Source organism: Mauremys reevesii, linkage group 3 (genome assembly GCF_016161935.1).
Source record: "Mauremys reevesii isolate NIE-2019 linkage group 3, ASM1616193v1, whole genome shotgun sequence".
Classification (NCBI taxonomy): Eukaryota; Metazoa; Chordata; order Testudines; family Geoemydidae; genus Mauremys; species Mauremys reevesii.
The window spans coordinates 56548754-56571354 of NC_052625.1; the positions used below are offsets into that span (position 1 = coordinate 56548754).

The 22601-nt window shown below is 46.9% G+C and overlaps 1 protein-coding gene across 1 annotated transcript in view; it reads left to right on the forward strand.

Moving 5' to 3' along the window:
• The first annotated feature begins 1999 nt into the window (after positions 1 to 1999).
• The window catches only part of CAPN13 (calpain 13), an 89134-nt gene continuing 68532 nt past the window's right edge, over positions 2000 to 22601 (forward strand). The window contains exons 1-2 of the mRNA XM_039528259.1: positions 2000 to 2129; positions 4699 to 4875. The gene's annotated coding sequence lies outside the window, so the exon portion shown is untranslated. The remainder of the gene's footprint in view (positions 2130 to 4698; positions 4876 to 22601) is intronic.

The following is a 22601-nucleotide window of genomic DNA, read 5'->3' on the forward strand; positions in this document are numbered from 1 at the left end:
CCATGTCTAGGCCTGGTGAGATTCTAGACAAGCTGTGGGGGGCTCATTACCTCTCTACTATGGACCCAGATGCCAGATTGAAATCTGCCTTCACCACCCCTTTGGGGCTCTTTGAGTTCCTGGTCCTGCCTTTCGACCTCAAGGGGGCACGGCCACCTCCTAGCATTGGGTGGATCGGTTACTGGTGGGGATGGCAGAGGCGTCGTACCTGGGCCTCAAGGTGGGGAGTGGCTGCCCAAGCCCAGAGCCGGCCAAAGTGGAGGTGATCAGAGATTGGCCCATTCCCCAGACCAAGAACCAAGTCCAGGCTTTTATCAGGATGACGGAGTACTACCAGGAGTTTGTACCTTACTTTAGCTCCCTAGCTGCCCCCATCACTGAGCTATGTAAGAAGGGGAAGTCAGACGAGGTGCTCTGGACCGAGCAGCGCCGGAGGGCTCTCTGTGCACTGAAGGAGGCTCTAATCCAAGGCCCGGTAAATCTGGTAAACCCAGACTTTGCCAAGCCCTTTGCAGTGTTCACCGTCGCCTCAGACACAAGGCTGGGCATGGTGCTGATGCAAGCTGATGCTAAGGGGGAGAAACACTCCATCGGGTACCTGAGCAAGAAACTGCTGCCCCGGGAGCAGAACTATGTGGCATTAGAGAAGAAATTCCTGGCCATGGTGCAGGCCCTTAAAAAGCTGCAGCCGTATCTATTTGGGTGGTGCTTTACTGTGCATACCGACCACTCTCCTCCGACATGGTGGCATCACATGGAAGGGGCTGATGCCGAGCTGCTGGTGACCGAGACACCTGGTCAGAGGGTGGCCAAGGTCAAGATGGGGGCTCTTAACCAAAAAAGCCCAAATCACAGCCCTCCAAACTGGAGTGCTGGGAGAAGACCCAGTCCCAGTTTGAACCCCAGGGGTATTGGGGTGGCAAAAGGGCACAAGCTGCATAAACCTTCCAACATGTGGCCTGTGAGTGCCATCAAGCACAACAGACCTACGGGAGGGCATGAAACTGGAAGGGCCTAGTGTAACTCCCACCAAGGAATGGGCGAGATGCTGGGGCATCCATGGGAACGTTGGTGGGTTCGAACTTCCCCAGGTCACTGGCTAAAATGACCCCACTGAGTTTGATCTCGAAGTGGGGAGAGATGTGACGAAGTGGGAATGTTCATAATGTTTTCACTGAATACTGTGTGAGTGCCTCAGTTTCCCCTATGCATTTCTTAAGTATCTAGGTGGTGGGATAAGGGGGTGTGATTGTTGCAGAGCCCTAGAGGGCCAGTGTGATTGTGTCTGCACAGAGAATGGCCGACACCCTGTCTGGATGGCCTGGGCCCCTCCCCTGCAAAGGTGCCAGCTGAAGGTGTTGGAGACCAAAGGGATCAGGTGACCTCCTGGCCCGGGAAAGAGACAAAGGCCGGAGAGGAGCTGGGGAGTTTCAGTTTGGAGCTGGCTGGGGAACCGGAGGGAGCAGCCCACAGCTGGGGTCTAAGCTCCCTGCCCCCCATGATGGACCTGACTGAGAGGGTCCTGTCTGTACCTACAAGCTCTGTGTTGGACTGTGTTCCTGTTGTCTAATAAACCTTCTGTTTTCCTGGCTGGCTGAGAATCACAGGAAGGGGGGGGGTGCAGAGCCCTGACTCCCCCACACTCCGTGACAGGCTCTTTTCAGCACATGATATTAAAACATTGTGTGATTTAATTATTAATCAATTAGGGTGCTTCTACTATGTTAATAGCCAATTGTAGAATACTTGGCCAGTCATTTTGCTGTGAGAATTATACTTATCTAAATAGTAAATGAAACAATGAATTGACACCACTGTGGCGTCACTAATTTGGCTCCTGAAGCACTGAGGCCTGAGTATCACCGGATTAAACTGAAGCCCCAGGGGCCAACTTTAATGGAGTTAGAATTTCCAAGTGTCTGCTGTGTTATTGGCTAGAAGTGCCCAGGGACCATTTAAGAGTCAAACATTGTCAGAGCTGATGGTTTGCACATGCTCTCTGAGTCTAATGAAAATCTGGATTAGGTTGAAGCTGGAGGTGTTCTTGAGCTGCTGGGATTAGGTTGAAGCTGGAGGTGTTCTTGAGCTGCTGGGATTAGGTTGAAGCTGGAGGTGTTCTTGAGTTGCTGGTAACTGCTGCTTTTTCTCTCTAGCTTCTTTACATCTTTGGTGCTAAATAAGAGCGAGCCCTATTAAGGAAATCCAAACTGGTGCTTTGTGATTGACAAAAGATATGGTCCACATTCATGTATATGTTTGTTCAACCCCCTTTCAAAGCTCCTCTCCACCAAACACACACCTGTTCTTTGTATATGTCGCCATGTTAACTGATGTCTCCCCTTGTATGTAATACACATACACAGCCATGTAGTAGATTAGTGTGGAAAATATTCATGTAAATATATCTCTGTTGAATCTAGCTGTGCACCAAAAAACCCACCCAATTTCATATGAAACATGTATTTAAAGGGAGGACAGGGTTGGGTCAGGTCTGGTCCGCAAGAAAGTTAATAGCTTTCTGAAACCCTAACACCAACAGAAATGTTGCCTCAGTTCCCTAGCGGGCAGGTAGGGTCAGCTGCAATCTGTCCCTGCAGCTATGGATTGAAATCACTTCCACCTGAAGCCACAATTCAGTCCTGTTTCAGCCCTCCCACAGTCAAAATGAACTTGGCCCAAGTTCCAGGTTTTTAATGAAACTCCAATTCTACTTGATTTGGGGTTTTGGTCTGCGTTGCAATGCCTCCATTCTTAAAGGTACAGTATGTTTGCATCACACTTTAATCATGCATTAATGAGCATGCTGCAAACAGACTGTGGCCAATGAGACATGATTTGAACAATGAAAGCCCCCCAAGTGTGTCTGTGTGTCTCTCTGCAGAGGAAGCTTGGTAATGCAGCTCCTCATCTCAGCTTTGCAGAAATGATCCAAGCCTGTTCAGAGGTCAGTTTCCAGTATCTTTAATTATGTATTTTAACCCCTAGCGTTGTGGGGGTTAAAACCCAAACCTTGATCTGAGCACAGCACGTGTGTGGACATGCACTTTACACATTCAGGCTACGCAGCGCTGCATCCCCACCGCTTAGCACATTTGCAATGGATCCTTAGCTTGAAAGATCACAGCCATTGTAACCTGAAATTGATTTTTCCTTTGCGGAGAGACGTTTGAAGCAAAAACCAATTTGGTTTGTATAAAGTACATTAGCTATAAGAAGATATCCCTCGGAGTGCACGGGATCACCTTTGAAACTGTTTTCATCCTAGCGTGAATAACAAGTTGCACAATAAAGGGAATTTCTTACAGCCGATCTAATCTCTACCCATCCGTGAGCCAACTCTGAAATGAGCTGCGTCTATTTGCTCTGATTCAGAACTTGTGTGTCATATTTCCTGATCTTGTTACAAAGACTCCCGATGTCTGGTGTCACAACCCAGAGGATGTGGAGGTTTAACCACAGCAAACCATTGAGACAAGCGCAACTCTGTAACCTCTTGTCATGATCAGAGGCTGGGTCCCAAAAGCTCGGTCTAGACTGCTAGAAATCATTTGAGAAAGACTCCCATAAGGAGCAACTAAGGAGGGGCATGTGCACACCCTGCTTTTCTCCTACTTGGATTTGTGCAATCTTCTCCTGTCTGCCTTTGCCTTTTTCCTTCTTCAGTCTGTCCAAAAGGCTGCTGCTAAAGCCATCTTCCTCTCTCCCTCCTCCCACCCCTTTTGAATCCCTCCATTGGCCTCCTAGATTTTAACATATCTGATTCAATCTCTTCGTCCGCGCAGGTCTCTGTACAACCTGGCCCCATCAATCTCTATTCTCACCTCTCGCTTCCCATTCTCTTATCTCACTTCTCCAGCTTTCTTCTTTTCCCTCTCAGCTTTGTACCTTTTAGTGTGCTATCACCTATACATGGAATGATCCCGCTCCTCCTCCACCAAGCGAACACCCCCTCCTCCAGCAATCCCTCGTCTTCGAGTAGGCCTTCCTCCCTTGAGTCCATCGCAACTCCACACGGCTCTCCTGATTCCTTCTTCTGCCCTGTTGTCCTGTATCTTGTCTTGTTTGTAAGGTCTTTGAGGGCTAGGAATGTGTGGTTTTATATCTGTTTGTAGAGTTCAATTGAAATTTACTAATCCACATAAATGTTTAATAAATAATAGTTGCTGTCAACAGCTATCTGAAAGGTCTAGTGCCCAGGAGGGAGAAGAAACATTTATGGTGGTTCAAGGGACCCTAGCTAGGAGCAACTGGATGAAAAGAGGGGCCTTAGACTGATTTCTTTCTGCACTGGCAAATAATAGCTGGCACAGTTCTGAAGGGTGTAAATAGCTATAGCTATCCAGGCTGGGAGCTAAATATGGGCCCTATATAACTTGCATAGTCAGTCTGAGGCAAAGCTGGGATTAAAAGCCCAGTCTTCAGACTCCCCGTCGTGTGTGAGATTGCTCTTATGTTCATAACCTCCATGCTGAGGCCTCTGAGGGAAAGGAGCTTTTTGTGAAACACACAGAGCTCTACTCATTAACTGTAAAAGCACAGGGGCATACGAAGAATTACTCCCAGCGAGCTGCTTTTGAGTGTACTGTGAATGTTAGGCAGGCAAATGGGAGTTTTCCCTGAGTAAGGACTTTGGATTTGGCCCATGGTTTTTCAAGGTAGCCCAGTATTAAAAAATCCATTTATTTGTTCACATGGAAGGTGCCACAGCCAGAGCCCAAGGAACAGAGTTCCTCTACGGATCAGCCGCCGCGCCGGCCTTCCCACAGTCCCCTGCTAATGTGCCTCAAACGTGACCTGGAAGAACCACTCCCAGGCTTGTTCTGTCTCCAGCACCCATTCAACCTCTGACCTCTCTGCAGAGCCTGTTCAGCAAAGGTACCAATGTTTGTGGCACTTCTAGGTATTTTTACACATCCATCCACTTAGAAATGGGTGGATTAAGCGGTCAGATGGCAGTAACTTGGTTACAGACTCATTGCTGCCTGGGACCTATTTGAGCCAGTGACCTAGAGGTGAAAGGCATCCTAGCCAATTACCAAGCATGTGAACTATCCAGTCTCCCTTGGTAACACGATACCCAGGGAAAAAATGGTGAAGAAATAAGTCACCGGGGGCCTGATCTGACGCCCACTGAAATCAATGGGAGTTCCACGGAGCCCCACATCAGGCCCTAGATTTTTGCTCCATCCAGTTCAGCTAATGAAGTTGTATGTTTCAAGCACAGGCTGCAGGGCACACTAGAGTCATGCACCCTGCAGCCTACCCTATGGCTTTTTATCACCTAATTTGAAATGACTTCCACTGCAGGGGCCTTGGTCCCTCCTAGTCTCTCCCGGTGGCATGTAAGAGTCTAGTCTCATGTGGGCGGTGATACTTTGGGTTTAGTGTGGGGGGGATGGGTGGTATTGGTGACCTGTGATATACAGACTAGCTGGTCTCGTGGTCGGTTCCGGCCGTACACTCTGTGACTATGACTCAGACTCTGGTTGGTTCACGAGACCAAAGGATATTCGTGGGCATGATGACAAGCAAGACTTTTATGAGCCACTTCGTAAAGCCAGCTCCTCAGGAGCCACTAGAGCCATAATTAGATTTGAAGATAATATGATTTTTCCCTGCACTCAGTACCAAATCAAGGGAAAAATTAGAGCACTCAATTCATGCCAGTGGAGCCAGAGCTTGGCTACAGGTTCTTTATTAAATAACATGGACGTGATACAGCTTGATATCAGGTAGATTTGGGAGCGGGGGAATGGGAGAGGTTTTGAAACTGCCTCCTTTATGAGTGACTAATAACTGAATAAATTAGTAATGGGAGCCAAAAAACAAAGGGTAAACTGGCCAATATTTTGTGATGGTGTGAAAATGAGCACACCAGCAGGGGGAATAGCTTATTTTAGAGGCCGACACGTCTGATTCATGTTGTCTTTATAATCTCAGCTAAAGTTTTAGCAGCCCAGGAAGATGAATTACCCACTCTAACCAATGCATGCATCAGCATGGGGTTTATTAGAAGCAGACTATCATTGAAAAATGTCAGGAATGTATTTATTATTAAGCAGTACACTACACAGTCTAAATAGAAAACCATTATTCTTCCTTAGATGCTGAACAAGGTGCATTTTTAAAGCTGAGTGGCCAATGTATTGCTTGCTTGCAAGAAGGCAAATATAGGGTCCATTTTACAGGACCTCTGGGCTTTCTGTGTTTGACTAGAGGCAAATAATACTGAAAATTATGCTATTCAGGAACAAAACCATACAGCAGAGGTATTAATTTTGGTCCCATGAGTGACCCATAAACCACTGAGCTAATTCCCAGAGTGATTCCATGAGAAAAAGAACAAAGGATTCTGGGTACAACCGAGACCGTGCATGTGGGCCATGCTTTGTAAAAAGGCAGAGAGAGGGAAACTGAACCTGGGTCTCCCACAGCCTAGGCAAGTACTGTAACTGCTGGGCTAGAAGCTATAAGTAAGGCTATGATTTTGCCTGTGACTTTGGCTCACATGGCTGGCAACTGTAGGGTCCCGCAGCTGGGGGGGAAGCAGGGGGACCCTGCAGCTTTGAGCCATGGGTGGAGGTGGATCCTGAGCCCGCATCGGTGGTGGAGGCCCTTGGAGCTCCTAGTTGTCCCCTTCAGCTGCTGAGTGGCTTACTAAAAATAGCCATGACAAAATGGGAAAAGTCCGGGACAGGTCACGGGCTTCTGTGAATTTTTCTCTATTGCCTGTGACCTGTCCGTGACTTTTACTAAAAATAGCCATGACAAAATCTTAGCCTATAAGGCAAGCACTGCCACAGTCACATTTTGAAAGGGGCCTGATCCGGTAAGTAGCCTCTGAGCATGCCCACCAGACTGGGCCCTGCTGGGGCTTAGGCGGGAGTCCGGGAGATAGGCACCCAGATGCCTAGAAGGCTGCAGCAATGCACATGCTCAGAAACAGAGGCATCGAGGGGACTTATACCCTGAAAACTTACGCGCTGATTGAGTTTAGGAATCCATAGGGTTCAGCGGGAGTTTTGTGGATCGAAGGGGAGTCAAAACTGGGACTTAAGCACCTAAACCCCAGACTTGGGCATCTAAGTACCTTTGTGGATCTGGGCCTTGTGGACTAATACTATCTCCCTTGTCCCTGCTGCCCTGGCCATGCAGCCCTCGGCACTCTGTCCTTTCCCTGCTGCAAAACTGTGCAGGCCTCAGACTCCCCAGATTTGCAACCCACCCTGCCTTCAGAAGGTCAACAGTTAATATCCTGATGGGTTCCCAACTAGCTTTGCAAACCACAGGCCCTGTTCCACATATCTGAGCAAAATTTGCCCCACAGGATGTAAGGGACAGAAATGGGTATTGCAGACCCAAAAGTTTGTATGGTTCATAAAAGCTATCAATTTCTGGATGCTTCTCCTAATCAAAGCTCTGAGCCCTTTCAGTTTTCCCCCATTGTCATAGGTTCAAATTGGTGAATAAAAAATAGTCTCTTGCTCTGTACAATGTGCACAATTTCCCAAGTTAGGATGAGATGCCTGATTGACATGTGATCGGCTGGATCCATGAGCACTGTATTGAACTGGGCGGTCAGAGCTGGCTTTTGACACTGACAAGTCCCTTTGTGTGATCTATGACACCTTATTATAATTTTTATCCGTCTTCGCTACTGAGCTGCTGGGAGATTTTTTGAAATAGGACAAGCTGGCTTTTGAGAACATAGAAGCCAAATTAGAGAGGGGGCTCAGGGCCAGGGCAGACACAGTGGCAACACAATGAACAGGATTTAATAGAGGCCCTTCTTCACTGGCCATTGAAAAATATGTAGCTCTCCAAAACATAGAGAATTCTGTTCCATGTCACCTAAACAGCAATATCCTGAGATCAGGTCATTTTTCAATGCATTTTTCTCACCTAACAGCTTTGGGGGAGGAGAAGGCTGCTTGCATTATGGTTAAAACACAGAGCGGGAGTCAGGTGCTCTGGCCTTTAGCCTCATCTCTTCACCAGTCTTGTGTGTAAGCTCGAGCACTTCTGTTCACTGCTCTGGGCCTCAGTTTCCCCTCATAAATTCTGTGGTCAGGTTGCCAGATTGACTGAGACCCTGAAATGGATTTCAGGAAGGAGCAGAGGCTGGATTCAGTGGGTATGTGGTAGTAAGGCCGGTCTTGTGGGTTTGGGGAGTGGATAAGGAAGGTATTTTACTGTACCCAGGCTGTTCTCATTTTCACTGGCCAGTTTGTCCATCCCTGTTCACAATCCCGCTGTGTTTCCACCCTGTCCCACAGCCTGTTTGGTACCACCAATGCCCACTGGTTACTATTCCCAGAATTCTTGTAAACTGTTATCCATGACCAAGTGGTAAAAGCAGAACTGATATGATCTCAAGAGGAACAATTTTCATCGAGGCACGATAAACACCTCTCGCACATTGATAGCTTGGAGTTGAGCCATGCATAATCTGTACATTAATTATATCATTACAGTTTAATTGCTGCAGTTACTATTCACACTGTTTTCTCTCAAACCATCACCATTATGACGTGGCCTTCCGGTTCAAATAAACACGATCACTCATGTCACCAGCTCCCTGCCCAGCAGTGGCAATGTTTTCCCGTTCCCCAGACAGAAATGCATACCTGTAACATGCACAAGCGGCACATCACATTGTCCATTGTAGTGTACCCATATAATGAAAGACCACCTCAAGGGAGCAGAGTTCAATTAACCATGAGAACATAAAATGCTGGGCTTGATTCTCCATTTTGTGTAGCTTTTTACATCTGTTCATAGTGCATGTGAAGTGGGTGTGAAATGCTACCATTTGAGCTGGTCATATTTCACACCTCCTTTGCACAGATGTAAAAGGCTATGCAAGATGCAGGGAGGTGGGGAATGGAGTTCCCAGATCTTATGTTTGGAGCATATAGAGTCTTTCATCCTCCAAGATTCCAAAGAGCTGCCTAAATGTAGCACAGAGACCACTGCATCCACCCATGAACTACCAATCCTAACAGCACACAGCAAGAGTGCATGGCCACTGAGGACAGGAAGTGAAGAATAGCTGGGGGGAGGAGTACAAGAGGTAGGAAGTCAGAACTTGTCAGGGACAGCAGGCATGGCACATCTACTCATAGGAACAAGATGTTTAATGACCACAGTTGATCAGGAACGTGAATTGGTGTTCTAGCCCAGAGGGTCTTAAACTGTGGTCCGTGGAGCACCAGTGGTCCACAAGCTCCATTCAGGTGGTCTGCAGATAGTTCTCTCTAAGGTGCACCCCTGGGCGGCCGCACACAAGAGAATGAAGGGCCACCCACCTAATTAATGGAGCCATGCAGGTGTGGCTCCACTAATTAGGTGCCTGGACACTGGAGGAGACACACATATAAGGTGAGGTGGTGGCCTTGGGGGGAATAGGGGTAGGTGAGAGGGGGCAGTGGGGTGAGAAGAGGGGGTGGGGGAATTTGGGATGTGCAGGGCTGCGGCAGCCAGCGAAAGAAGCAACTTTCCCCAGCTCCAGGACTGCGGCTGTCGGGGAGAGACCCCTCCTTCCCAGCCTCAGCTCTGTGGCTGCTGTGGTGGGAGAGAGACCCCCCCTCCTTCCCAGCCCCAGCTAGGGGGCTGCTGCTGTGCAGGAGAGAGGGAGAGACATCCTCCCACCTCCTTCCCAGCCCCTGTTCGGGGGCTGCCGCAGCAGAGGAGAAAGGGCACATCCATCGCAATAGAAAAGTAAGACTACTGATATTAAAATATGAGTTGTGTGCTTTTATTTGTAGAACAAAAAAAGTTAATTATTATTAAGGTTTTTTTTATATAGTGCTTTTAGTTAGCTAACGGTACAAACAACATTTGGAAAGATCATTAAGTGAGACCCTCAGGAATTTTCAAGTGTACCACAGAAAAAAAAAGTTTGAGAACCACTGTGATGTGCTGAGACTCTGGCTGAGTAGTGGCTCAGAGAAAAGCGTGACACGTATTGAGTCACTACCAACATTCTTATGCCATCTAGGTGTTCTTTGGGAGTCCACTATCTACTACCAGGTCCATCTGAGTGGGTCCATGCAGATATGACTGCAGTATCTGACCTTTATTTTGGGAAAGCTGATGGGATTGCAGCGTGAGGGGCCAAATTTAGCCCTGGCACAAGCATTCACAACTCCATTGACTTGCACCTTCCTACAGTGAGGCTGAACTTAGCCCTGATGTTATGGCTTCAGGCCTCAACTCTTCCTGTATGGATTCTGTGAGCTGAAATTGTCAAGCTCTGCATTTCATTCTGGTTAGTCTTTTGCAATGAATTAAACTCCATGTTAGATAATGTCACCCCCCCATGAGCCTGCTGCTAGAACACCCCAGTGAAAACTTTTTTGGACCAAGATATGCTCTAAGGATGCAGCACTTCCATTCTACAGGGGAATGAACTTGGTGTGTTGAAGTAATCCACTCTCTAGAAAGCTGGAGGACTCTCAGAGATTTCATAACTTAAAACAACAGTCTGACACCAATTTATTTCCTTCAACAGAATAATTTGAAGTGTATTTTTATGGATCAGCTGGTTTCCAATTGGCTAAAACACTCAGTCTGAGTCTCTCTCCGCTAGCCCAATCAGCATACACCTATCCAATAACAGCAGTGTCAACAATCATGACTTTCCTGCACAACATCCATCAGGCAACAAACCTTGGCATTTACTAGCAGCAGGAGATCATTATCCAGTGGCAATGTTCTTTATTCCACTGACATTATCTCTTAAATGACAGTCAGCTATCCAGACGACTGTCTAGAGCTGATTTCACCCTGGGTGCTAAAAATGATTTAAAATCTTTAAAATAAAAAATTCATCCACCCAATCTCTTCTAAATTTCAACTTCAAGCTTTTTGCAGCTGATGAGGCTGTACATGTAGATCTGGAGATTTCCTTATGTTAGCAATCACTCCACTGGGAGTTCTTATTGCTTTTGTTCCAATCATTGAACCTTGCTTACACAGACAAAAAGTCATTCAGACAACATCACTGCTGATCGCTGTGCCAGTGGGAGTGATGATAAGGTGGCACTAGCAACGCTCAAATGCATGGGTCTGAACCAAGTTCAGTACTGTAAAGCTGCCTTGGGAGAGGCTCATTCTTTGCATGTTTGCTTTGAAGTGGTTAGGAAGAAAGCCAGCAATTACGAAACCTGGGTCAGGGTCATTTAAGTCATCCAATGATGAACATTTATGCCAGGTATTACTAGCTTTTTAAAAGGCACTGTTCTGTGCCAGCGGATACCGCTGACTAGATAATTGTAAAACAAACTCTATACTCCGGTTGACACCCTTTCTAATTACATCTCACCTTCATTAGGCTATTAAAGTGATAAATGCAGGCAATTACACCGAACCCCAGTGAAAACACTCTGTCTGTGACATGCAGTGACTACAGCATGAGTTATTTGCCGAGGAGCCCAGCAGAGCTCCACCAGAACAGGGAAGCAGTACACAAAACAAAATGCCAGCAAAACAGAGCCCAGTCGCTCAGAGTGTGGGGGACTGTAAACTTCATACGGGGTGTCAAATATTTCTGCTGGAATGGACCAGTCCCCAGGGAGTGAGTGTCAGGTTCTCTTCATTTTAAGTAGGTCTGCATGGAAACCGTAAGGGGATTTGGAGTGTGCTTGGGAGGCAGAGATGTCAGGTTTGGTCTGAAGCATAATAAGGAGTTCAGAGATTGCAGTATATCTTCACTTCATGCACACATACATGCATGCTCTCTCTCTCTCTCTCTCTCATGCACACACATGTTCACACACAAGTATACATACACGCACATGGGAGCACGCACTGTCACACCTGCACTTAACTCGCTTTATACAACAAGGCACTGCTGTCCCTCGTTCCAATATGATATGATGCATAGTAATTGACATTCACAGGTAAGTTTCCAAATATAGCACAGATCCCTAGGGTCTGAGAGCCTGCTACCAGGATTTTTAGGTGCTGGGGAGAGATGGAAGCACTGGGCTCCCGACCTTCCATTACTCTTGAGTGACTCCTTCTGGCTGGCCCCTGGAAGTGCTGTCTTCTTTTTATAACTGGCAGGAGGGTTTATCTGGCATGTTGGCTAAAAATGTGAGTGAGGATAAACAGAGGAGAGAATACCCCTGACTCGTGGAAAAGGACTTCCTGAGCTGATATACCTGTCAGAGGCTCAAGTTCTCTTAACACTGAGGGGAGCCCAGGATTCAGATGAGAACGTGAAAGGGGAAGATAGGGCTTGGCAGGGGAGAGTGAGTGGCAGAAGAAAGTAAGAAATGGCAAGGCCCTTTTACTTTCAATTTCAATATTTTAAAATGTTTCCTAGGAGTTTACAGGGATTTATTCACAACTTTTAAAAATTGGTAAAAATCAGTAGAAACCAAAACCAAAGGGCAGTGGGTGCCCGGTGCCCAGTGGGCTGGGAAGAGAGGGGTACCCAGTGCTCACAGGTGCAGTGGGCAGGGGAGAGAAGGGTGCCCGTGCTCACAGGGTACAGCCTTTCACTCCCCTCCTCTCTCCAGCCCCTCGGCATGTCCCTATCCGACAATTACAGGGTTCCAAAACCACTAAAATGTGGGTGAAAATTGGTAATCCAGAATACCGGCTTTGTCGAAGCCTGGGCATTTTTTGGAGAAAGTTGGTGAATCCTGACAAGGAAGGGCCTTAGAAGGGCCATGCTGGAGGAAACCATTGTTTCCTCAGCTGCAGTTTCCCAGCACCAATAATGTTCAGTACCCTGCAATCAGTCTGCCAGACAGCAGAGAAGAACCGTAAAGGAAGAGAGCCCATAGCACAGGTCCAGAAGCATTTCCTTACCTATGCTGTTAGGCCAGTGAATTATGTCTGCACTGGGCGTTCTGTGAGCTAGCATAAAAAGCCACCTGTGACGCCCTTACTCACAATGAGGTTAATGGGACTACTTGGGGAGTAAGAGGTGAGTTGTTGAGAGTGAAAGAACCAGAACCACCATTTAGCCCCAAATTAACTCCCCTGCAGCTGTGATTGGCTGTTCGATAGCTTGTGGCATGGCCACGCTCTATGAAGGGAGCTGAAAAATCCAGGCAGGCTTCTGAAGTTTCATTGCTCTCCCTTGAGTTGTTTTTTTCAGATTGTTTTCTATAAATGTGCTGTGGAGCAGGGACAATGTTAATTTGGAAGTGTGAGATAGGAAGTGTTGTAGGATATCTGTTCCGTGAACTTGTATGGTGTGGGACAAAGACCAAAAAGAATAGGGGCTGTGGGGTGCACAGAGTCTTGCACTCCTGGATGGACGCTCCACCCAGACTGCTCAATAGGAATTATGTTTGTGTGTGTGTGTGTGTGTTGAATATGAAGGGTCATTGTTCAGCTCCTGAGGAGAGAGGGGGTAGGATCACAGAGCAGGTGTCACGGAGTGTGGGGGAGTCTGGCCCTGCACCCCTCTTCCTGGAACTCACAGTGACTCTCAGCCAGCCAGTAAAATGGAAGGTTTAATGGACAACAGGAACACAGGATACAGCAGGGCTCGTGTTCAGAGCCAGGACCCCTCAGTCTGGCCTTTCTGGGGGTTCAGGGTGTCTGGATCCCAACCTAGGATCCCCTGAAGTTCCCCCCACCCAGCCACTAGCTGCCCGTCCCAACCCTCTCCTCTCGTCTCTCTCCTTTGTCTCCCTTCCCGGGCAAAGGTTTTGACCTCCCCTCCCCCGTGCCTAGCTCAGGTTACAGCTGCATACCTGAGTTTCACCTAAAATCCTCCCTGCCACTCTCCCCACCCGGACACAGACAGTCCCTACTGCATCACATCAGGTCGGGGACCTAGACTGTGATGGGGAAGAGAAGCCCAGAGGCCTTTGTTAAGATTAAGTTTTCCCTCTGGGTGTAAGAAGTAGAAGGTTACAGAATGCCGTCGTTATGTTCACTTCGTGGTTTTTCAAACCCACAAGTCAGTGGCGTTGTCAATAGATGGGCTTTGAAGAGATCTGCACGGCCCTCAAAAGGGAGTTAAGAAAAGCAGCCAGGATCTCCTGATACTCTAGGGGAGTGTCCTGAGAGGAAGTTTAGAGGAGTAAAAGGGCTGTACTAGCAACCCAGAGACATTGGTATTTAACATGGTGTGTGTCTACAAAGGGGCAGGCCATGACACACTCCATTTGCAGACTTGCAGTCTATTGGGCAGCATGTCAGGTCTGGGCCAGCCTGTGTGACCATTTCCCTCAAGCAGCTGTCCTACGGAGTCTGCACGTCCTACAGGGGCGGCTCTACGTTTTTGGCCGCCCCAAGCAGTCATGCGTGGGAGGCGCCCCGGAGCCGCGGGAGCAGCGGACCTCCCGCAGGCATGACTGCAGAGGGACCGCTGGTCCCGCGTGGCTCGGCTGGACCCCCCGCGGCTGCGGACGGTTCGCGGGGCCGTCGGCTCCGCTTGAGCCGCCGCAGTCATGCCTGCGGGAGGTCCAGCCGAGCCGCGGGACGAGCGCCCCCTCCGCAGTCATGCCTGCGGCAGGTCCGGTCATGCTGGGGCTCCGGTGGACCTCCCGCAGGCATGACTGCGGCAGGTCCGCCGGCCCAGCCTGCCGCCCCCCCCCCCCCGGCGGCAGGGGACGGGCCGGCAGCGGCAGGATGAGCTGGGGCCCCAGCCTTTTGCCGCCCCCTAGATTTTGCCGCCCTAGGCACCAGCTTGTTTTGCTGGTGCCTAGAGCCACCCCTGACGTCCTAATATTGCTATTGCTAATTAAGAGAGTGGCCAATTGCTTTTGAGACCTACTTCACCATCCTTTGACATCAATGGACATTGGATCAGGCTCTTGGAGCAGAAGGTCCTGAGTTCCATCGCACTGCTGACTGTGAAATCCTTGGCAGCCAGGGAATTTTATAATTTTGTAGAGTTGACGGCCAGACAGGACCATTAGATCATGTAGTATATCCCATGCCACCTATATGTCACGCACACTTAACTTTCAACTGCACTGAGCCCAATAACTTGTGTTTGACTAAAGCACAACCTGTTGTTAGTACGCAATTAGTGCAGTTGGAAGAGCTGAAATCCTGTGCCACAGTGCCTGATGATTAACCTTTTATTGGGTGTGTGTCAGTTTAGAACAACAGCTTTGAATCTCTTCTTTTAACCTCATTTCAAAATCCCAGCAAGTTGGCTGAGATTTTGTTATTGCTGTATATTTGATTCTTCTGAAAGATCAACCAGCCACTGAGTAGGAGCGGAATGACTCACTCCTACAGGAAAGGAAACATGCCTAGCTTTGGTGTTTTGCTTTTGTTTTAAAAAAATAATGCATGAATAACTTAGAATCTGCAGCCAGATACGACACTCCTCCTAGAGACTGGCCTGCTCACAGCCTATAAACCCTAATATTGCAACAGCTAATGAAGTCTCCATAGGAGACTGTGGGTTTGGAGCAGAAAGTCCTGAGTTGTGGTAGTCAGAAGGTCGAAATACAATAACCTGACGTGGAGAATCTAGGGGCAAACCAGGACAATGGCTGAAATGGAAAATAGCTGGGAGTTCTCCATCTGCTGAGGGCTAGTATCCTCAGATATTGCAAAGAACTGGGGCCTTGTTTCATTCTGTCAACGAAACAAGATGATTTGATCCGTATATAATAAAGATGGATAAAGACTTGACCAAGAACAATTTCACCTCTTGTTGTTATTGGTGACCTACCTGTGAACAGCTTGAGATTTTTCTCTAATTATTTGGAATTATTTGCTGAATACAATCAACTAGTAATTCTTGGTCTATAGATATTTCTTTAGTTCATGAGCAGCTCATAGCAACTATTAATTAAGCAAAATTTCAGCTGTGTTGATTAGCTTGGCTGAATGAATTAGAGAACATGTGTTTCCTGATGAGCGCAACTCTTTAAATATTTTGTAATATTTAAATAATGACAAGGTATTAAAACCCGCATGGCTCAGGGTATATGAGGAAGAAACAATCCTCTCTGGGTTGGTTATTGCAAAATGCCCATTGTGGAGTTCCTTTTTTTTAAAGCATCTGCTACTGACTGTCTCAGACAGGACCACTGGCCTGAGCCATCCTGCCAAGTCTTAACGCTCTTCATCTCAGATTTATGATGTGAGAGTCACAGTTACATATTCAGAATTGGCTCTCTGAATATTCTGCTTACAGTTCACTGTGTCTGCAAACATCCCTGCCAGGAAACTCATTCACAAGCAGGTTCATGGAAAGCTAACACAAAGACAGCCTGAACACAACCAGAGTGAATCCACTGAAAAATATGAGAGAATTAGTATTGACCTAACACCATTAAATACTAGCACAGTGATGTTTCAGGCTCCAGCATAGTTTGTGTCCCTTGTGGAGCTGTCCTCACTGTTGGCTTTCAGATTGTGAGTGAAGTGAAGTCTTGGGACGACCCCAAGCCCTGTCATCTCTTGATAACTTAGATTTTTTTGGCTTCCCTATCATAGCACGAAGTGACAATGAGAGCTCCATGGGTGCATTCGAGGGTAGAATTTCACACTTACACAATACTCTGTGAAACCACAGGCCCAATTCTGACCTATCTCACATGGGCACAACTTCCATTGGCTCATGGAGAACAGGGAATAACCAGATCAGTTCCAGGGGCCTTTGAGGGGTTTTACCTGGCTCATTCCTGTGAGGGGTTAATAGAGTGATGTAAAACAAAGCAGAACTGAGGCTGAAGCCTAAGGTTTGAATTTTTGCTGGTGATACTCAGTGTGCAGTAAGTTAGTACCAACATGAAAATGACACTACAATCCCCTTCTGGGTGCCACAGGTCAGTTTCTATTACTTTCAAAATGTGCCGAATGCAGTGTGGCATTGACTCGCTTGTGCTCTGGTTCAGAGACCTGATGCACTGTGCATCAGGGAGATCACAAGTGATAACAGCAGGCAGGTTACGTGATGGCTCGAATTGGATCAAAGGGAAAGTTTAAGGCTGTTGAACATTTGCACATATTTACTTTTCGACAAGTTTAGACATAGGCTTTGGCGAATGGCTTTACGTGGGTACAAAACACAGGGCCAAGGGAAAGGAGGAAAAGGCCTAGGATGGAGCATGTGAGGAGGGTGGCAAAAGTGAGAAAAGGCTCTGTCTTGAAAAGTGGGTTGTGATGAAAGATGCGGTGTAAATGTAAGAGATCATTTTTAATGATACAAGACTGCATGGACAAAACTGGTCCACTGCCCAGAGAAGGCTGGAGTAGGAGGAGCATCTACCATGGAGTTCTGTGGATTTGGAACACCATGATTTTCAGCTTTTGCAAATTACCCCAGGATATGCAGCCCTTATCGCTGCTCCACGTACAGAGCGCTTCTGGCAGTGGCAGACAGATGGGAGGTGCTGGTTTCTTCCTGTTTCCATTCAACAAGGAAGGGGGCTACTTTAGAACAATTACTCTTTAAGCTTTGTTCTCTAGGACAAAGGCACCGGGTGTCATGACTAAATGGATTGGGGACTGGTCATTGGATGCAAACTCTTGGAGTGAATTCTTGGACACATTTCACCAATTTCCGTTCATGAAATTTGTCTCATCTGAATTCTTGCCTTTTATCTATTATTTGATAAGTTCAGAAAATGACTTTCTCCACAGCTCATTCATGCTTATTTGAATTGCGGTAGCATCCTACTCAGGACCAGGCCACCATTGTGCTAGGTGCCGCATAAATACAATGGGAGACAAGATTCTTGCCCCAAAGAGCTTGCAGCCAAAGGATTTAATCCAAAACCTATTAATGTCAAAGACAGTCTGTCCATTGGCTTCAATGACCTTTGGATAGGACTTAAGAAAGTTCAGGAGGAGTATTCAGTAATCTATGAGCTGTTCGGAATGGTATGTTTCTGTTCTTTGACTGGACAAACATAACTCTGTCATGTTTCTGCCTCAAATGTTTGCAGTTACAAGCTCAAAATTAATTTTCCAGCTAAATATTTTCCAATATTTGTTTAAATCTCTCTCATTTTGTGAGTATTCCTTGCAGAAAATTCATTTGCTGGAGGTTTTGTGGGAAGCAAACCCAAAAGGGACACAAACATGATCCAAGTAAATTCATCAAAAGCTCAAATCAATATTCATGAGAAACATTTAGCTTGTATTCACCAGTCTCTAGGTGTTGGCTTGAATCTTGCCCAGGCCATGTAGAGTCAGAAAGTCATTAACATTTGATTGCAGTCTGATGTGTCAAATGAGTGGGTAGGATCCAGCTTCATCACAAAAGCACCACAACGGTCATCTTTGTTGGCAGTTTTAGCCCAGCAATTAAGAAGTGAATGGGCCATAGAGAATGAACTGCCCCCTCTCCCTTAGTCATACTTCCATGCGTAACTGCACTTAGTGTGCCTGTTCTGTGGATGAAAAGAGGATGCCAGTGCTGCTAGTCTCACCAGCTAGATGTTTAATAAAACAAAAGAAAAGGAAACCTGATGAAAGCTGTTTTTGTTTGTTCGTTTGTTTGTTAAATGATGATCACTGGGTGTGGCTTTTTTCAACAGCATATAACAATTATGCTCATTAACCAAACTCCCAGAGATTTATTAAGCTGGTTTGGTTAGTAAAAAACAAAGATTAACAGCTCTGCGACCGCCCTGTGCTCTGTCTATATATAGTTGTTAAAACACAATGAAAATGTTTTTAGTCACATATCATTTTGACATGAAGTAATTGTCTTCTACTACTTATATTGAAGTAGCTCCTAGAGGCCCTGGTTGGGAATCCAGATCTTATTGTGCTAGGTACAGTACACAAATAATAAATCGGCAACACTGTCCCAAAGAAATTACAGATGCAGGAACTCAGATTAAACCATTTTCAATTTCTATCTATGACAGTATTGATGCTCCCTCTCACTCACTCTCTCTCCTTGCAGCAGAGTGACAGCCCAGCTGTTCAGTATAAAACCACAGCCCTGTTGCCTTTGGTGGGTTAAGTTGCGATGTTCTCCACAGCTCATAGTTAATAGGAACAGCTCCACTGCCTTGCTAGTAGGTTAAAGGGAGCAGAAAGCTCTATCGGAAAGGAGGAAGGCAATTCTTTGTTCCTGGAATCTGATCCATCACACGCTGCCGTATTTCCTCCTCAATACCATTCCCTGTCACTCACAGGAATACACATCGAGTCAAACTCATTACAGTTTGATTCTTCAGTTAATGGCTATGGGGGTTTGATTTTAGTCCACTGTAACGAAGACAGTAATTGAAATTCAGGTGTAGGAGAGTAATTGCTTAGTCTTCACTTCAACAGAGAGAGGGAGAGTGTCTCTTTCTCTCTCATGCACACATGCAGAATTTTGCCTCTTGCAGTAAACAAAGCCTCTTAGGGTGTTCTGATAAATTTTTCAAGACACAGATGTCAACTTTTTGGCTCCAAGGGCTTGGCTACACTTGCAAGTTGCAGCACTGGTAGAGGCTTTCCAGCGCTGCAATTAGTAACCGTCCACACCTGCAAGGCACATCCAGCGCTGCAACTCCCTGGCTGCAGTGCTGGCTGTACACCTGGCCAGGTTGGAGTGTAGCGATTGCAGCGCTGGTGATCCAGTGCTGCTCATCAAGTGTGGACACACACCAGCGCTTTTATTGGCCTCCAGGGAATAAGGAGATATCCCAGAAAGCTTTTAACTAAATTACTCTCTTTGTTTTGTTATGCAGCCTCTCTTTGTTTTGTTGTGAACTTGGATCGGAGCTCCGTTGAACTGCTTATCTAAAAAACAAACACTGATCACAGCAAACAGGAGCTATCTGTACCTGGCTGTGAACGATCAAATGAGAGGCAGGGAGTGAATGTTTGCTTGACAGAGAAACAGCGTTGGAGGCAGGCTGTTTGCAATTAAGACCAAGGGTTCACAAACATTTTGTGATTTTTCAATCCAGGAAGCTAAACTGTTGGCTCCAAAAATCCACTCTCTCTCTCTTCCCCGCTCCCTGTCACAGTACACCACAGGGAGTGAGTGAAACAGTGGGGAGTCTGTGTTGGAGGCAGGCTGTTTGCAATTAAGAGTTAAGACTAAGGGCTCGCGAACATTTTGTGATTTTTCAATCCAGGAAACTAACACACAGTGTTGGCTCCAAAAATCCACTCTCTCTCTCTTCCCCGCTCCCTGTCACAGTACACCACCCTCCACCCCCCTCTTTTGAAAAGCACGTTGTTGCCACTTGAATGCTGGGATAGCTGCCCATAATGCAGCACTCCCAACAGCGCTGCAAATGTTGCCACACACTAGCGCTGGTAGCTGTGAGTGTGGCCACACACCAGCGCTGCTCCTACACAGCTGGATGACCAGCGCTGCAAACTACCAGCGCTGCAAACCGTAAGTGTAGCCAAGCCCCAAGTCTCATTTTCCCCACCAAAAATGTCAGTGCTGCAAACATGAAAGACTAGCAGTGCCGAGGCACTGTTATGTTATCTGTCGGATTATCTGACAGAGATCTCCACCTACCTCCCAACATGGCACCTTCCAAATTCCACTCACCCAGATATAGGACAACCTTTTCTAACCCTTCTGTGACTATTGCCTATTGTGTCTCTCTTGCTGCAGCTTGTCACTTCCCACGCTCTCTCCATGTCCTTGGATTAATAGATTACAGTGACAGAAGAGATCGCTGTGATCATCTAGACCAGTGATACCCAGACTGAGGCTCCGGAGCTGCAAGCGGCTCTTCAGTCTGGCTCCTGCAGCTCTTTTCAGCACATGATATTAAAACACCATGTGATTTATTTATCAACCAATCAGGATGCTTTTACTATGTTATTAACCAATTGCAGTTGATAAAATAATACATGGTCAGTCATTTTGGTAAGGGAATAAAAATGAGCTATATATGTCCCATCATACTGTTTAACTATTAATATATAGTCATATAGTAAATGAAGCAATGAATTCACACTACTGTGGCTTTTATGCATAATGTTGACTTGGTTTTAATAAATTTCCTGGTTTTTGAAAAAAAAATTGAAAAGGTTTCACAATTGTCAAAATGTCCCATTTGCCAGTTTTAAAATAAAAGGTTCATTTTTTTTGATCTGAGACAACTTTTTTCGTTTAGAAATTTAACTTAACTTATAGTAAAAAAAAAAGAGAGAGAGAGAGAAATGTTTGAATTGATCAAATTAAAAAAAAATTGGGGGAGAATTGGGGCTACAGAGAGGGATGGGCCTGGCTGCTTATGAGCAGAGGTAAAGTACCTGGGTGAAGCAGGGCTGGGAACAGGCTAAGGAGCTGGGGAGCTCCAGCCTGGAAAACCCCAGGCTGCAGCCTAGCGGTAGGCTACAGGTACTGGGGGTTGCAAGGGGCGACCCAGGGGTAGGAAGAGCACCAGGTCCAAACCCCCTTTGCCTGTGATGAGAAGGCGGACACTGCAGTCTGTCCCAGGAGCTGGGGCTAGAGCACGACTGGGCAGTAGCCATTCTGAGGCAAAGCGGGGAAAGCAGGGTGGGGGTTCCCCAGGGAGGGGGAAACCCACTTAAAGGGGCACCGGGGTCCTGGGAGGGACACGGGGCCGATAATGAAAACAGGCGGATCACCGGCCAGCAGAGGGCGCTCCGGGCTGAAAAAGAGCTAATTCCCCGGAAAAACCAGCAGGAGGCGCCGCGGCGGTGAGTAGCCCGTTTACAGGGGGTTTCAGCTACTGGGATAGTGGGATCCTGCACTTCAGTGGAGTAAAGACTGGCTGTGCTAAAGGTACATCTACACCACACGCGTTCGTTCTGCACAGCCCCCCACCCCGCACGGATATAGCAGCGTAGCCAGTGAAGCGTGGTTTAGGGAAGGTGTGGCTTATCTAAAGCCATTCTTTTCTTTTCAGCTTGTTTTTCCTTATAGCCCAATATATTCATAGAGTAAACATCCCTGTCCCGCACACAGCAGACATAAACTATTACTGAGCAGCTCCAGTTCTGTCACGGGGCCTTTCACCAGACTAAACAGAGCTGGTGTCAAGAGTGCTATGGTAGTGACTCCAGCAGCCATGTAAATTAACCCACCCCCCGCTGACTCATACCTTCACTTCCACCAGGGTAACCTCAGGACCCACGAGTCCTACCAGGTTAGATAGTTGTAAGCTGTATCTAATCTTCAGGGTTTGAGGATACATTGAGGATGTCACTATCATGCCCTTATTATGGTCCAGTCTCCACTTCCTTGAGGGACAGGTGTGCTCGCTCTCTCTCTCTCTCCTCTCTCCGTTCAACCTGGAAACAGGACCCAATCATAGAGCCCTGCCTAGGAAACTCATGGACTCCAGTGGCTTGTAAAGCAGGTGTCAAATATCTGGTAAAAACTTAGATCACTTACAATCCACAACATCACCACTCTGTCTCCTGAACAGCTCCTAGCACCACCCTGCTGGCTGAGGACACTGGGCCTAGGCCCATTCAGACATTGTAATGGTGCTGCATCCCACCGCAGCTCACTCTTATTTGAAGCCATCTGCCCTCCAGCAGCTGAGAAAGTGCATAGCCTTAGAGTCACATTGGACCCACCTCTGACTGTGGATGCCCCAGAGTCCCAAAAATTGCCTTCCAAGCCCTGGAGCTTTACCATCATGGATGCTAATGAAAAGCAAACATTAAACCTATTTTGTATTTGTTTCTAATTGAATTATTCACTCAAAGCTGGGAGT